Consider the following 15,524-nt stretch of genomic DNA (forward strand, 5'->3'; position numbering starts at 1 on the left):
GTCCAGAGGAGAGCCACGAAGATGATCAGAGGGCTGGAGCACCTCCCCTGTGAAGACAGTCTGAGAGAGTTGGGGTTGTTCAGCCTGGAGAAGAGAAGGCTCTGGAGAGACCTTGTAGCAGCCTGCCAGTACTTCAAGGGGGCCTACAGAAAAGATGGGGAGGGACTCTTTATCAGGGAGTGTAGTGATAGGACGAGGGGTAGTGGTTTTAAACTGAAAGAGGGTAGATTTAGATTAGGTATTAGGAAGAAACAAATGGTTAGTATGCAAAAAGGTTAGTGATGACAGTCCCACATAATCCACCACAGTTTTTCTCTACAGTCAGCTTGTTTTTCCAAGAAAGCATTTAAATAGGTAAGTCCTCAGTCTGAAAAGAAAGAATAGCCTTGTGATTAAGACATTTGATTTGCATTTCAATTTGGGTCCTGTTCCTGTCTTTTTCTTTCTGTCCTACTGCCCCACTTCATTTGCCTGTTCCTCATTTTTCTCTTCTATAAAGTGGAGTCAAACCTTGGTTTTGCCTATTTGGGCAGGGTGTTTCCAAAGCAGAAGTATGCACTGGAGGCTGATAGGGACCTTTTCTTCTGAAAAACACCAAAGAATCTCAACTGCTGAAAAGTGAAGTTTTTGTGTTCAGCCATCCCTAGCTCCACAGCTTTTGGGGATAATTTTTGCTTCTTTTGTTAATCAAGTTTTTAAATTTTGTCATTCAAGGAGTTGAAGTTAACTAAATATGAGCTTTAGGTTTAAGTGTCATGCACAGTATTTGTTGCACAAGGCCAGGGGAGAAAACACTTGAAAAAACCCTCACTGGATTTACTCAGGTCCAGGAGAAGCAGCAGACAGCCAGGTAAGATGAAGTGTAGCAACAGAAAATGCTTCGAGCTGCTGAAGAAAGTTGTTAGGATTAGAGATGGAAAAGGCAGGATGCTAGTGACATTCTGAAGGACCTCCCAGTAGTGGAATGGCTTACTACTTCACAAATTAGCCCCAAGGCATTCCTGAGAGGCAGGAATTTGCCCATGACACCACCATGGATCTGCCGAGGGAGGATAATTCACCCACCCTCCCACAGGAGAGGTGGATTCACAGATTCCTCAAAGCCCAGGCAGTTTATGAGTTATTGTGTACCAGCAGAACAGATCTAATCTGTGATGCTGAAAAGACCTCCTGTGTGCCAAAGAAGAATGTCAGCTACTTGTAGCTTACAGTCATTTCTGTTGCAGGCAATGCCCACCTAAAACCAAGTAATGGCATGTTTACACCACTCAGGAGTGTGTGTGGTGCCAGGGCAGATCTGGGGATGATGGTCAGTACGCTTATCCCATCTGGGGATGATGGTTGCTAAGCTGGGGTCCCAGAGGAAGCACACCTGCACTGGTGCAAGGCTGTGCCCAGCCAGATACACCTGCCTTTCAGAAAGCTGGCATCTGTCTATCCATGTTCTTCTGGACTTTTTTTTGCAGCAGTCAGCACTTCACCCTAAGGAATTCACTACAGCCTGTTTTTCCCAAAGTACCCAAAAAAGTTACAAAGGAAAACTACACCACCCACCCCCCCGCTCTGCTTGCTCTCTTGGAGCATCACATGGACATATTGGCAGTCTACTGTTTTGTCAGTATCTCCATCTGAACTGTAAGTTGAAATGGTCAGAAGACATTGACTCAAGTGCCAATCTAAGCATGCAGTACAGATTTCATACCAGCACTGTTATACAAAAACCACATAGCTCTCCTTTTTGGCAGCACTGCCTCTGGAGGGATTGAGTTCACAGAAGATTATCAGCTGGGTTACACAAATGGTCAAAACTGAAGTGATGCTGCTCACTCAAGGGCTTGTAGTCAACTGGGCGTGAAGCTTGCCTAGTTTAATAAATGCCAGTGAGAACCCCACGCAGCAAGACGTCTTTGAGGGTAAGTGCCCAAATACAGTGTGCATTTTTCTACCTACGCTGGCTTCATGTACCACAAAAGCTCATCCCACCTGATGCTCACACCACATAACAAACGCTGTGCAGAGATCTCCAACCCCACTGCAGCCAGGCAGTTCCCGTGGTGTTGCATCGCTCTGTGCAGGCTTGGACATTGAAGCAACCCAGCTGGAAATTGCTGGGCAGATTCCTCTAGCTCAGCCCAGCACTGCACCACAGCTGTAGTGCTTCTGACACCAGCCGGCTCCGTGCAGAAGCAGTTCAAGTGCCTCTGCACTGTGGTTGCCACTGCTTCACTTTTCAAGGTTACCTCATTTGGTATCTGAAGAAGTATTTGCAGTTACTCTGTCTTCTGTGACTGCGATGTTAAGTGTGGTATAAAAAAACATTCAAAAGAGAATCCAAACCCATTGCTTTTTGGCCAAGAGCAATTTTAAGCATGCAATTCCTGTGAAATGTCTGCAGTGGTTATTTTAGGGTTATGTTCCTTTCTAAATTCCTTTACACTTCTGTACAAAAAAAGGGTTTTGCTAGCAACCTCTGTTGCCAATTCTACTGCAAGCAGGAACACAACCTTTACAAAAGATAAACACAAGTGGTGTGAGAACTGCCAAGCAGTCCAACAGTGCTAATACCTCTTTATGAAAAACAAACTGTAATGCTAATTTACAGAGTTGAAGAGTAAAAGGAGATGTATCCACACTTAGACTATTCAAGTGTAGCAATTACTTTCAGATCTTAAAATGGAGCTTTCCCTTAAGCCAAGCTGCTACCTCCTTTCCCTCACTGTGAGGAAGCTTTGTTGAGGACAGCTAGACTTGACTTTCAGAAAATGAGTGCATTTAGCAAGTGAAGGATAAGGTTTAAGTCTCACACCCCTGCACACAGGGACTAATATTTCACTTCAGAGGTGGCCTTACAACTAAGTGAGGGCACTAGAAGTGTGCTAGCCATCAGTGTTAATAGGATTATTGTATTTGATGAGAGTTCAGTTTCTCCACGCCTGAATATACTTTAGAGGTACACAAGTCAATGGAAGCTGTCTTTGTTGCAAATAGCAGGAAACATCACTAGGAGCGTATCAGCTTTGGTATAAACAGTGTGGTTTCCTCCAGGTCCGTGGCAGCTAAAAGATCTGCTCTCTATTACCAACTGCCTAAGAGTCTAATACTTCACCTTTCTAACACAGAAGTGGACACTGATTTCAGTGAGGAGCATGACGAATTTCACTATCTCTGTGGTTAACACATTTGTTCACACCACAGGATAAACAGAGGCTTTAAATCAATTAGTGAATGTTTATAAAGTTCCTTACAGTTTAAAAAGCTAAGTGCAAGCTATTATTACCTTCCTGTTATAATTCTGCTATCATTAATCTTTTCTGCTTTTTAGGGGGAAGACAGCTAACAACCTCCTTAAAATTTGATTTGTTTGTATTAATCAGAACTATTATCCAAACTTTTCCCGAAGTGAATACATTAAAAACTGCCAAAACCTAATTGTTACCCAGTTAGTTAACAAAGCTATGGGGTCTTTTAGGTTATTTCTCTTGGGCAAAGACATGGATGGCGGAGTCAAGTGCCCTAGAAGCAGCATGTGCACAATTTTCTTGCATGCCAGGGCAATCCAACAGAAGGTGGCTATTTTTTTGCTCACAGCTACAAACTGCTTTCAGCCAAGGCTCAGCACAGGACACTCTTGGTGCACTTTTTCTGTACAGTGCTGCTGTTTCACAGTGGGCCCAGTGTTTTCTTGATCTCTTTCCCCACTTTTCTGGTGTTCCTCTTTTCCTTCTCCTTATCAAGATGCCAGGCTATTGCCACTGTCCTCTATCATACTATTTCCTACTGCACACTGTTCCTGTGTGTGCTTTTTTTCAGGTCTATACCTGGATTTTACCTGAGGTCCATACTTGGGTTATATTACATCTAACTTAAGAAGGACAAGAGCAGAGACGCATGGCTGAGAAGAACAGAAAGCAGACGGTCAGGTCTCAGAAGGGACAGTAAGAAAGACTCTTCTTAAGGACCCGGATGGGACTGTGTGACTTTTATCATTGAAAGATGCTGGACTAAGAACAAGAATGTGATATAGGTCCCTCTCTTCAAGAATGGAGCAGGAAGGCAAAGATCTGTTTACGAGCCCTTTTAATTTCTGTTTTTCTGAGTTCTGCATTTTTGTTGGTTTAAGAGTTTTGCTTTCATAAATCTAGCTTTCACATTTGATTATTTTTTTCCCTTGGAATTTCTTACTTTAGGGAAAAGATTCATGCAGATCCACATCAAAGCTCTGGGAAGCCTCACCACAGGTGACTATTTATAGTGTCATCTGGGGATGAATTTTGTAAGAAATTTGTATTCAGAAAAATTGAGCAGGCACAGCACAAGACTTGGCCAGGATATAATAACTTTTCCCTGTAATTATCTTAATGCCTATGTTCAATTGTCCTAGATGACTGGCTCTGAAAGGACTTCTATGAAAGAAATGAAACTGCCTTTTCTGGCAAAGCAGGATATAAACAGGAGCTGAGGGAAAGGTAGGAGTGAGTATTTGGTGTGGGAGAAAAATGGATGTTCCTGCCCTTTTTGCAGACTGCATCCGAAAGCCTCTTGTCACCCCGCCAGCTTGTCTGTCATCTGTCACTTTTCCAATTTGCCTGTCAGCAAGACAGAAGGAAATTGCTTTGGATGAAAGTTATTGACTGTGTCTTGAGAAATCTGAATCCAGTCCTCAGCTCTGTCCCAGGGCCTCAGGATGTGATAATCTTAAGATAGCTTCTGTAAAGGCATCCCAGGCTGCCCTCTGCCTGCCCACTCACTGAAGGGAAAGAAAACTTCCCCAAACCTTTTGCTGGTGCTTTACTCTGCTGTCACTTCAGAGGACATAGGTACACGTTGTGCTTACGTGTCCTAACAAATGCAGCTGAGTCCAATCTCCATAGGGCACTTCAGGTGTTTCTGTATTGCAAACAATTATTTCACAAACCTATGGGAAGTATATATTTTCCCTCCATTTTACATGTGGAGTACAGATGGGGAATCTGTAACCTGGCAGCTTTGGCAGCATGGTCTGATAGTGCCACGAACTTTTGATGTGTGCCGCATGTGACCCAACACCCACAGAGGCAGCATGCTCCATCTCTGTGGCAGGGTATCTTTCGTCCTGGGTTGCAGCTAGCCCCAAAGGTGTAAACAGAGATTTAAACCAAAAAGAAATCAAAACATGTGAAAGCATTAGCTGAGTCTTAAAAAACCTGCAGCAGTACTCAGCAAACACTCACTGTGTTCATAGTCCTGAAGCTAAAGCCATGTGGGCCAAGTATTGAGGAGCTCTGTGAGCCAGTGCACTTGTCCGAGCAGGGATGAGCTAAGATGGTGGCAAGCATGAATTTAAATGACAACTTCAGCCTTTGCGGCACTCAGGACAAAACCTGACATCAACACATAGTTGATTGTGACTGCAAAGAGGTAGGTTTCTTTCTCTCTCCACTTTTTCAAAATTAGGAAAAAGTCCTGTTGTTAAACTAGTAGGACAGAGAGATACCAACATCAATCTGCCTTGGACTATATTTAACTTGATGTTATCAAATGGCATGCAGGATATCTTGTGGCAATGCCTGTCATTCCTTAGCATCTTCCCTTCACATCTCCCACCTCCACTTCTTCATACTCAAAATAATAACTTTCTGATTTGCTGTTATTATATTCCAATCTCCCGAAATCATATTGGCAGACAAGACAGATCTGTCTGTATATTTTCCTTAGCCTCAGAAAACTTTGTTTCTTAACACATAAAAGAAAAAATTGAAGAGCTCTGAAAATACCTTCCACTGGCTTTTTTTCTGGTTTCAGTTATAACATTCTCATTCCAGTCGCTTTCCTGACTGCAGATGGTGCTTATTGGATGTGCAGAAGTATGATATGTAATTTTAAAGTAAAGTAGCACCTTTAGATCCCTACTTTCTTTTGATTTAGTCAAAAGAGGCAACTTTGAGACTACTTACCTCCTTTCTGGAAATTACTAATGGTATCTGAGTGACAAGGTACTGCCATGTACAATACATGCAAATCCCTGGATCCCAGGTCTGGTGAAAGCTGAGGCTATGGAGATGGAGGAGACTGCCAGGAGGGGAAGGGAGCATTTTAACATCTTCTTTACTGTCTTTTGTGAACTGCCTGGGCTCTTGTTGGAGCCAGCTGATGCAGCCCACCTTTGATATAAGAACTGACCATGGTTCCAGTCTAATTACAGCATGGTAGATGGTGTCTGTGTGCTTTTATAGCACTTGCCAGAATGGTATCAAAATATTTCATAGGTAAATTAGGTCTATAATGTTTCCTGGTGGACATCAGGATCTTTTGATGCTTTGCTGGAGAAGCAGGCATTACTTGGCACAATTGTTCTCTCTTTTCCTTTCTGCTGTATTAACCTATGGCAATACATACATCTTTGTGAAGAGAATGGTTTTGCAAGATGCTCTGAAAAGAAGGCTAATCCACAGTCTGGTAATATCCTCTGAAAGTTAAGTTTGTATCTCAAGAACAGTGTCTATAATTCAGACTCTTTGTGCTGGGCTCCAGGAGCTGCACTGGTGAAGTCATGAAGGAGTCATGAATGATGATAAGATCAGTAATATAACTTTACCCAGAGCAGTGACCAATAGTCTTCGAAACCGGAACTAAGATTTTGAAATGACTGAGAACATGGATGAAAAAACTGACCCCAAGAATAATGTACTAATAGTGGACCATGCCCCCGAGAAGGTAAACTGCTGCATTCTCCATTATAGTGCAAGTCACCTGTGGTTTAAATTTTTGCCTGTGTGTGTAGTAATCTTACTATGTACCATCTTTTCTTATTAGTATGAAAGGAATTTTGGCATTGGAAGGCCTAATGAATTAAAGCCTTGTTGGGGTACACAGTGGAAAGAGAGATTTACACTTGATGTGGACAGTGTTTGGTGTTTTCTAATTAGGGGATAGGGCAGTAAGCTTTGTGACATGTTAATTTGTTATATCTGGCATGTATTTTGACTAAGTGGAAAGAAAAGTTGCTTTAATTCCTAAAATGGGTAAGACATTGAATGAGACAAGTTGTTTTCATTTGAAAATATTTGATATATGTGTAAGATATGCTATCATGAGGTAAATGTAAATGAAATTAAACCAGAACAACACAGGACACTAAGTTTATTGCCGGGTGATATATATCAGCTCTAGCTAATTAATAAACATGTAAATTAGGCAAGCTGAGGATAAAGAATGTGTCAAAGAATCGCTTTTTGGAATGATTCCTCAAGATGATGTCATCATGGCTATCATTTATCTTGTTTCTACCACACTAATGGTGTAAGTATGGAGAAGCTTCTCTGGTTTGGTAAAGCTATCTTGGATTTCAGCAGTAAAGATAGTTATTCCAGATTTTGTTTGACTGTTTAAGGAAGCAAATCTCATACAAGCTACAAACTTCATAAATTAGAAACTTCACTAAACAACAGGATTAATACATGAGAACCTCGAAGAAGATAAAGCAAATATGGAGAAAAAATGTTGGAAGGAAATCTTTTTTCTGTCTAAGTAGTAAGTTAAATGCAGAGTTCACCATCTCGAGAAGGAAGCAGCAAGCAGAACTTTCTTCCTGTGGGAGAAAAAGGCAGTCCCTCAGAGAATTGCTCCCTGCTTATCAGATTTATGTCAGTTCTGCTTGGACTGAGGACAGTGTCTACATCTCAGTGCCAGTCTCTCCTCAGTATGAGAACAACTTTGTATAGCAACAGACTAAGAAGGAAACAGCGGCACCTGACAGTACCAGCAACCGTCCCCAGCAGCAGAAATGACAGTGCCTCCTCTGCCATTTGAGTAGTCTCATATGGACACCACGGTGCAAGGGTTCAAGCTGTAGAGCTTGGGCCCTGGATGGGTAGGCTCCCCAGGTAGCTTTTCCTGCACACAAGACCCCAACTTGACTTGCATGAGCCCACCACGACTAACTATGCCTCATGCAAGGGCTCAGCAGTGAGGTTTTTTTACCAGGGACATCTTATGATGGGCTTGCCGAAGAAAATTCCTAGTTGAGCCACATGTTTATGGAGCCCCAGTAGTTCAGTCCTCCTCTGCGTCTTGCCCTGCCTCAGCACTACCCTGCCATCCCCGTGTAGGAAATAGCCTGCGCATGGGAACACCACAGCAGGGATGTTTCACTTGGGCTGCAGGGACCTCCAGACCAGGCTGCCCTTGTCTCTGATCAACCCCTGCTCAACAGCTGAAAAAGGAGCACAGCAGTGTGACAACATCAACACATAAGAAAACAGAGCAAGGCACACATTTCACTGGCTCTCCCACTCTGGAGAGATCTTGCTTGACCCCCTGTTTAATCAGACTGCACAGAGGAGACTCGTAAAGCTGGAGTCTGCGCCCGCTGGGCTTCCCTTTTCACCTTGCTTCCTATGACCTGGCAGTTCTGGTCCCACCAACTTTCCTCAGAGACCAAATATGTTTATTAATGTGATTGTTGGATAAAAATAATAGCAACTCCCAAACTCTGTAGTGTGAGAAGGGGTTGGGAGAGGACTACATGTACCTGCGAACATAAAGAGAAGCAAGAAAGCCCAAGACACTCCACCTGTTAGAGCACTGAAAACATGCTACGCGTACCACATCAACTCCAGCCAGCTCAGAAGGAAAGACTAGATCCGTGCTCATCCTGTGGGTCCTTAAAATTGGGTAAGAGGAGCGTGTGTGCATGCGGACTGCCCATGCGAGGGGCTGCAGGCTGCCTGTGCTCGCCCCAGGCACTGGTGGGGACAGGGTGGGCACATCGGTCTTCCACCATGTGTGGAAACCTCTTGGCAACACTTGTGCGAGGCATGCACCTCCCATGTAATCAGCCTCGAAACAGGTAGTGATTTAGCTCCTACTCAGTCATTTTAAGTGATTTTTCTCTCAGTTAAGGCACTTGTCTCAGTTCAGAGAGTCTGGGATAGGCTGGAATAGGTAGCCCCTTTGCTAATCTGTTTTAGTCCTAACAGAGCAAGGCAGGTTAGCAAAGGGACTACCTATGGCAGGGCTACCTGTTCCTAACGGAGCAAGAGGTACGGAGTGATTCCACTTGATCTGTGGGACATCTGGAGCTGGGCATAGATTAGTGACCTTGTGGCTTGTGGGGCATTTATCAGACAGAGGCTGCCAGGATGAAAGGCAAGGACTCCCTGCACTTTTAATCGCACTTTTCATCTCCTTTTTTTTTTTTTAATTCCATCTCCTAAAATTAACGTTTGCAGCAGATCTGAAGGAAGATCTCTCTTCCATTCCTCTCCTACAAGAAAGCGTGCAATTGTTGCCTGGGGTTAGACGCCTACAAACTTCAATGACTTTCCAATTAAACTTTTACAAAGCTTGTTTGGTAGAAGAGCCAAGCACGGTGAAACTGCCGGGGCTTGGTGGCCCTCTCCTGGCCACACTTGTGCCATGCACTTGTCCTCAGACAAACCCCGCTGCAGCGCAGTCCCAGGCTGCGCACTGTGCTGTGCCTTGCTTGGCAGCTTGCTGGTAGCAGGCAGCAGCTAAGAGCACTCACGCAAAATCAGGCAAGAAGTTGAATATATTTATTTTGGATTATACAGGACTCCTTCATGGCTTATGTACTGGCATTTTGCAAAGTGGCACGCTAAATACAACCAAAGCTCCTTTATCACTTGCAATATGAGGCATTGTTTAGCCCAAATAAATGTTTAGAAGTATGTTAATCATTACAGGTGGGATCCATCTCACCCAGCTTCGGTCCCTCAGGTCTTCTGACACCAATTCTATGTTAGCATCCTTTACAGTCATTCCCTCGGCCTCTTTCAGGTGGCAATTAAATGCTTTCTCAGGCTGCCTATTTCTCTCCACCTCAGAAGCAAGTGATCAGTGCCATCCACCACAATATAGTCAGTTAGCTTTCCTCTTTCCTTGTGAGAGCCTGGTTGTCCTCTTATTTTCATTAGGGTGGAAAACATTTATTCCAGTGAAGTCCATCACACTGCCTTGGTGTGGAAAATGGTGTAGATAAAAGCAGAACTGGGCCCCAAATCTCTTTAAGGATAAAGGGGGGTTTTGCCACTACTGGAATCCTGTCTCTTCCTTCCTCTCTCCCCTTTCTTCTCCTCCCTGCCTTCCCTCATCTCTCTTAGTTGGAAACCATTCAGGGCTTGTGAGCCTCCTCTTTTGTCTGGCAAATTCTTCCTGCCTTCATTTTAAATATTTAAGACTAAAATATTTGAAATACAGTACACTGACAACATGTCTTTCATAAAGACTGATAAGTCACTTAGCAGGAAAAAGAAATAAAAATACCCATTCATGATACATTGCTGATGGAGTTTGCAGATGACAGAAAAGACTGGGCAGTGCTAAATAATATAAAGTGTTAGGTCACTGTTACAGTATAATCTGAATTATCTGATGAAGTGGAGAGATTTAAAGGCTTATGTTGTTATAACACCACACATTATATGTATGTAGGAACATAGGAATTCCCACAGCATCAGGGTCTCTGTCCTAAGAAGCTGTGACTGTTTCTTGCATCTTTTTTAACCAGCTGAACTTGAGTACCCAGTGCAACCACTGAGCCAAAAGCATCAACATGGCCCCAGGAGAGACAAACTGCCAGCTATGAGAAGAGACCATTGCCCCGTCTTTGGCCTGAGTAGGGGCATGCGTACAACTCCACACCCAGTCCTCTGCCCCTAGCTCCATAGGGTGCTGGAAAAACAAAGCAGGTGTCAAAGAGGAACAAAAAAGAAAATCAGAGAAGTGGAAAATGTGCTTTTCTCATGCAAAATAGAGGTGTTGGTTCATATCGCTTATACAACAGAGGGTTTGAACAAAATTTCTAAGAACCCACATGAGAACAAAACTGAAAGAGCTCTCAGACCTGTAGGATATAACGAGTTAGTAGGACAGGAAGCAGAAGTTAAAAACATTCATACTGAAATAAAAAGATAAATGACATGCCTGGAAAAAAGAGAAGGGGATATAAAGGCATACAGTAACATCCCACAGTAAGATTATTGAAGGCATTGATATCTAAGAGCAAGAAGCAGCCTTTCTTCAGCATTTCAGAAGTGTGTGTCATGCCAAGATCTCATTAATTTGTCTCTGAAAATCTTACACTCGAAGTTAAGTATGAATACATAACATAAATTGATAGCTGATCTAAACCTTTGTCAGCATAGCAATCACTGGGAAAGCAAAGCACAGAAAGAGCTTTGTGGCTATTAATAAGCTGATTGTTATCACTCTTATTTGCAGCAAGGTGATTACTTCCTAAAGTGTAGGCTCACGGTATGAAAAGACTGACAGTAAAAACCGACCAGACTTGCCCCTGATTGAGAGCCAAACCCCTAATCCTGGTTTAAAAAAAAAAAAAGTATGTGCTCCCCATGAAAGGCAATTCAGGGCTGCCTTGGTCGCAGGCAGCACTGCTCAGCTGCAGGGCTGCTCCAGGCTGTGCAGTCCCATCTCCTTGGCTTCATCCCCGCTACAGCTCTTGACTGTAACAGGGCATCACTGCAAAGAAACACATCAGCTAACAGCACGCTAAAATGACTCTGCAGCACTCTGCAGCCTTGGAGAAACAGTATTAGGTTGGTTGATGATGGCTACAGCCTGGTACAGGAAGGTGCTTAAATTTCCAATTTAGAACAATATTCTGCTATAAACATCTAATAGTGCTAAATCCTAACAGTCACTCTTACAATAAGCAATGCATTATAAAACCTGAACATTTATTACCCTGCTTTTCTGGAAAGATTTGTTATCATCTGTAGCATTCTTCTGAGATTAGTACTGTTATTACAGGCTCCTTTATACTTCTTCATATTTGTGCCTATGAAGGCAGGACAGGGTCATGCAACCTCTGAGATTATGAGACCTTCCTAATATTGCCTTGTGTTCCTCATGTGTTGGCTTGCTCCAGACTGAATCACTCTCACATGGGCAGAGCTATCCTACTGTTGACTTCTGTAGACTTTTGCTGCTGGAGGAAAAGGCAGTACCTACACTTCCTGAACTTTAAAAGTCCTGAACTCTGAATTCAAAGGAAGACCTGGAGTTGCTTCATAGACTTTCTTGCTTTTCTACTTCTCCCATCACCTGTTCAGTAAAACAAATCTCTGTTTCTCTCTGGGACAAAACACCAAGAGAGCTGTCAAATGCCAAAACATAAGAAGTCTTTGGACTGTGAGAACAAAAAAAGAAGCGGCCAAAATATGAATTGCCCTGCCTGTAGTCAAAGGCCTTCTGATCTGCAGGTCCAAATAGAAAGAAAAAAAAATCATTTTAGCTGCCAGCGTGCTTTAGCCATTTTAAAATCACATTTAGGTGAAGTTGAAAACAAAACTCCACTTTGAAACTAAAAATCAGTATTTTGTTCAAGTGTCCAAAAATGCTGTAACTGTTTCTACTTTTTACTTTTCCAATACTCTAAATGATTCTGTCAATTCGGCTAGAACTTGCTGAATAATTTCAGCCAATTCTCAAATGGCTTTTTTCTTTTCTTTTTTTTTTCCCTTCAAATGATGTGGCTTTGTTTTGTCTTTAAAACAGGAGATGGAATGGTACTTCCTTGCAAGACCTCATTCCTGCATGTGTATGGGCACACAGTACTGTGCATGATCCTTTGGAGAGGGAGACAGGGCTAATACTTCCTTCAGCCTCAGAAAGAGAGAGATTAATACTAATAAGTTGCTAGGACATCCTTTCCCTGTCTCTCTCACTTTTTTTAGCCCATTGGGATGTACACAAACTTAGAGAGAAAATGTCTTTCCTTTTTCACCCTAAGCATTTGTTATAGGTAAGTCTATCATACCCCATCCCTGTATTTTTAGAGCACAGAGAGAGTTAGTTGGCTGTCTAGCTCCAAAATACTGGATTAGACAGACTGAGGGTTCAACTGAGTACAACTCCACTGCTACAGCCCTTCGTAATGACCTTGGCAAGTCATGCATTCCCCTGCCAGTACTACAGAAAAGAACTGCAGATTCTTTTTTCCCAAGTAACATGCATACACCTTTAATTTCCCAAAGAGTCCGATTCCCACTTGGAATTATATATCACTGCTAAATCATTGCTGCCGAGGACGTCCATCCACTCCGGCCACGGTGAGCAGGGCTGCTGACGGCCAGGGACTCACAGCAAACCATTTGGACCCCTGGAAGACCATCTTTCCTCATGCAAACCAACAGACTTGAAGGTGACAAGGCACCTCAATCTGACAGCCCTGGACTTTGCCTACCCACTTTGTCTTATCTGGGGGGACTGAAGGAGTACCTGAGGCTCATCTTCTTTTCTGGAACTGGAGATTTCATTTCTTCTCCTGCCTGAACCCCGGAGGGCTGTTTCCAATGGTCTAGTAGGTAAAAAGTTTGGTCCAAGCCATGTATCTTGCATCAGACTGCATGGCCTTGGGGAGGGTGGGGATGTTTTCTGTTTCACTCTGGCAAGATGTCTTTTTCTTCACATTACCACAGTCAATCTGTAGTGCTGGGCAAGGTGCATGTGTTACGTTAGAAAAGCTGGAACTGAAGTGCCCTGGTATACAGCTGTGACATGGGGTCAGGACCATAGTATATTCCCCTTGAGCTATGTAGTTACCTGCTGGTTTGGGTTTGTGTGGTGGGGTTTTTGGCAGCAGGGTAGGGTCCGCAGGGCCGGCTCCTGAGGGAAGCTGCTGCAAGCTCCCCCGGCTCCAAGCCGGACCCGCCTCTGGCCCAGGCCGAGCCCCTCAGGGACAGTGGAAACACGGGTGGGAGAGCAGATTTAAGAGGGGAAACCTGCAGGGAGTGGGGGATTGGAATGGGAGAGGAACCCCTCTGTGGGTACCGAGGTCAGGGAGGAAGGCAGGAGGGGATGCCCCCGCAGCCCGCGGTGAGGCGGCAGGCTGTCCCCCCCAGCCCCTGGAGGGGAGCGGAGGACCCCCCAGATGGCCGCCGCTCCGTGGAGCAGGCTGGGACTGAAGGACTGCAGCCCGCGGGAGGGACCCACACTGGAGAAGTTGGTGGAGGACTGTCTCCTGTGGGAGACACCCCACGGCGGAGCAGGAACGAGTGCGGAGGAGTCCTCCCCCTGAGGAGGAAGGAGCGGCAGAGACCAGGTATGACGGACTGACCCCAGCCCCTGTTCCCCTGCGCCGCTGTGGGGAGGAGGGGGAGAGAACCGGGAGTGGGGCTGAGGTGGGCAGGAGGGAGCGATGGGGGGAAGGTGTTCTCAGGTCAGGTTTGACTTATCAGTATCCTTGTTTTGATCCGATTGGCAGTAAATGAAATGGATTTTATTTCTTTCCCCAGTTGAGCCTGTCTTTTGCCCGTGCCCACAAGTGGGGAGCGATCCCTCCCTGTCCTTGTCTCGACCCATGAGCGTTTCTTTATATTTTCTCCTCATCCCACCAGGGCCAGTGGGGGGAGTGGGAGTGCGCGAGCGGCTGGCTGCGTGGTGCTTTGTTGCCGGCTGAGCTGAAACCATGACACCTGGACACTTTAGTTTTTCTCCTGACCTTGATGACAGGCTCCAAAATGCAGCTATTTGCAATGGCTGCTGAAGAAAATGAGTGCTGAGGGAAACATACCTGTCTGGTATGGTCGCAGAGGGGAGATGTGTATTCAGTGGAGCAGCAGAGGTAGCCGTTGCAGTGGGACGATAAAGTGCTGTTTAATTTAATGTATGTGTTGGTAATAACAGTCATTAAACAAGAATGTTGTAAGAATGGTTTTAGACTTTCATTTAATGGCTACAACTGTAGCAATTAAAAAAAAAAAAAAAGCAAATGCCGATGAGCAATAGCAACATTATGGGAGGTATAACAATTCAAAAGTTACTTAACTTGTATAACTCCCAAATGAAGACCCAATAAAGCTGTTCAGACACAGCTGCTAGAACTATTGCTACTGTCAGAATACAGGTTATTGAAATAAAATGCATTGTTAAAACACCAGTTTCAGGATGACAATATTTTCATGGGATACACTTAGAATAGAATTATTTTTCTATCATCTCACATCCTTGAATATCAGCCTCGGGTCTGATCTGCTTTATGCAAGTTGGAATCAGCCACTGGGGTTGCATGGCCCAGAATGGAAAAAAACTGTAATTTTTTTTTTCTGTTTGCAATACTTCCTAGATTAATGAATCTGCCTTAAAATAGCCTTGAGACACACAAAACAGAGCATCCCTGTTGATGGTGGGTGAAACATTTGGTCTTAACTACCTGTAAATAATTTAAGTGCTGAAAAGTGTGGTGATTCTGAGTAGGCCTAAGGCACTTAATTATCTAACAAGATTCCTAGGGAACTCCAATAGTGTTTTCTGCCTCATTAGGACAGAAATACAATTTTTCTCCTATTTCAGCAAATGCCTCCTCAACAAACAACAAATGTGCAAGCTGGAAGTTAAAAGACTGGTTAATGGTCCCTTGACATGATCATACTGAAGTAAAAAAGAGTAAAACCAGCATATGCTGTGTACACAAAAAAGACATTTCAGCCTAGAAGTTAATATTTTAAAGAAAACATGCTGAAGGCCACAGAGTATCTTCATGGATGGCAGTTTTGTTCAGCATC

This window comes from Haliaeetus leucocephalus, unplaced genomic scaffold (assembly GCF_000737465.1).
Source record: "Haliaeetus leucocephalus isolate CR32 unplaced genomic scaffold, Haliaeetus_leucocephalus-4.0 Scaffold795, whole genome shotgun sequence".
NCBI classification, from domain to species: domain Eukaryota; kingdom Metazoa; phylum Chordata; class Aves; order Accipitriformes; family Accipitridae; genus Haliaeetus; species Haliaeetus leucocephalus.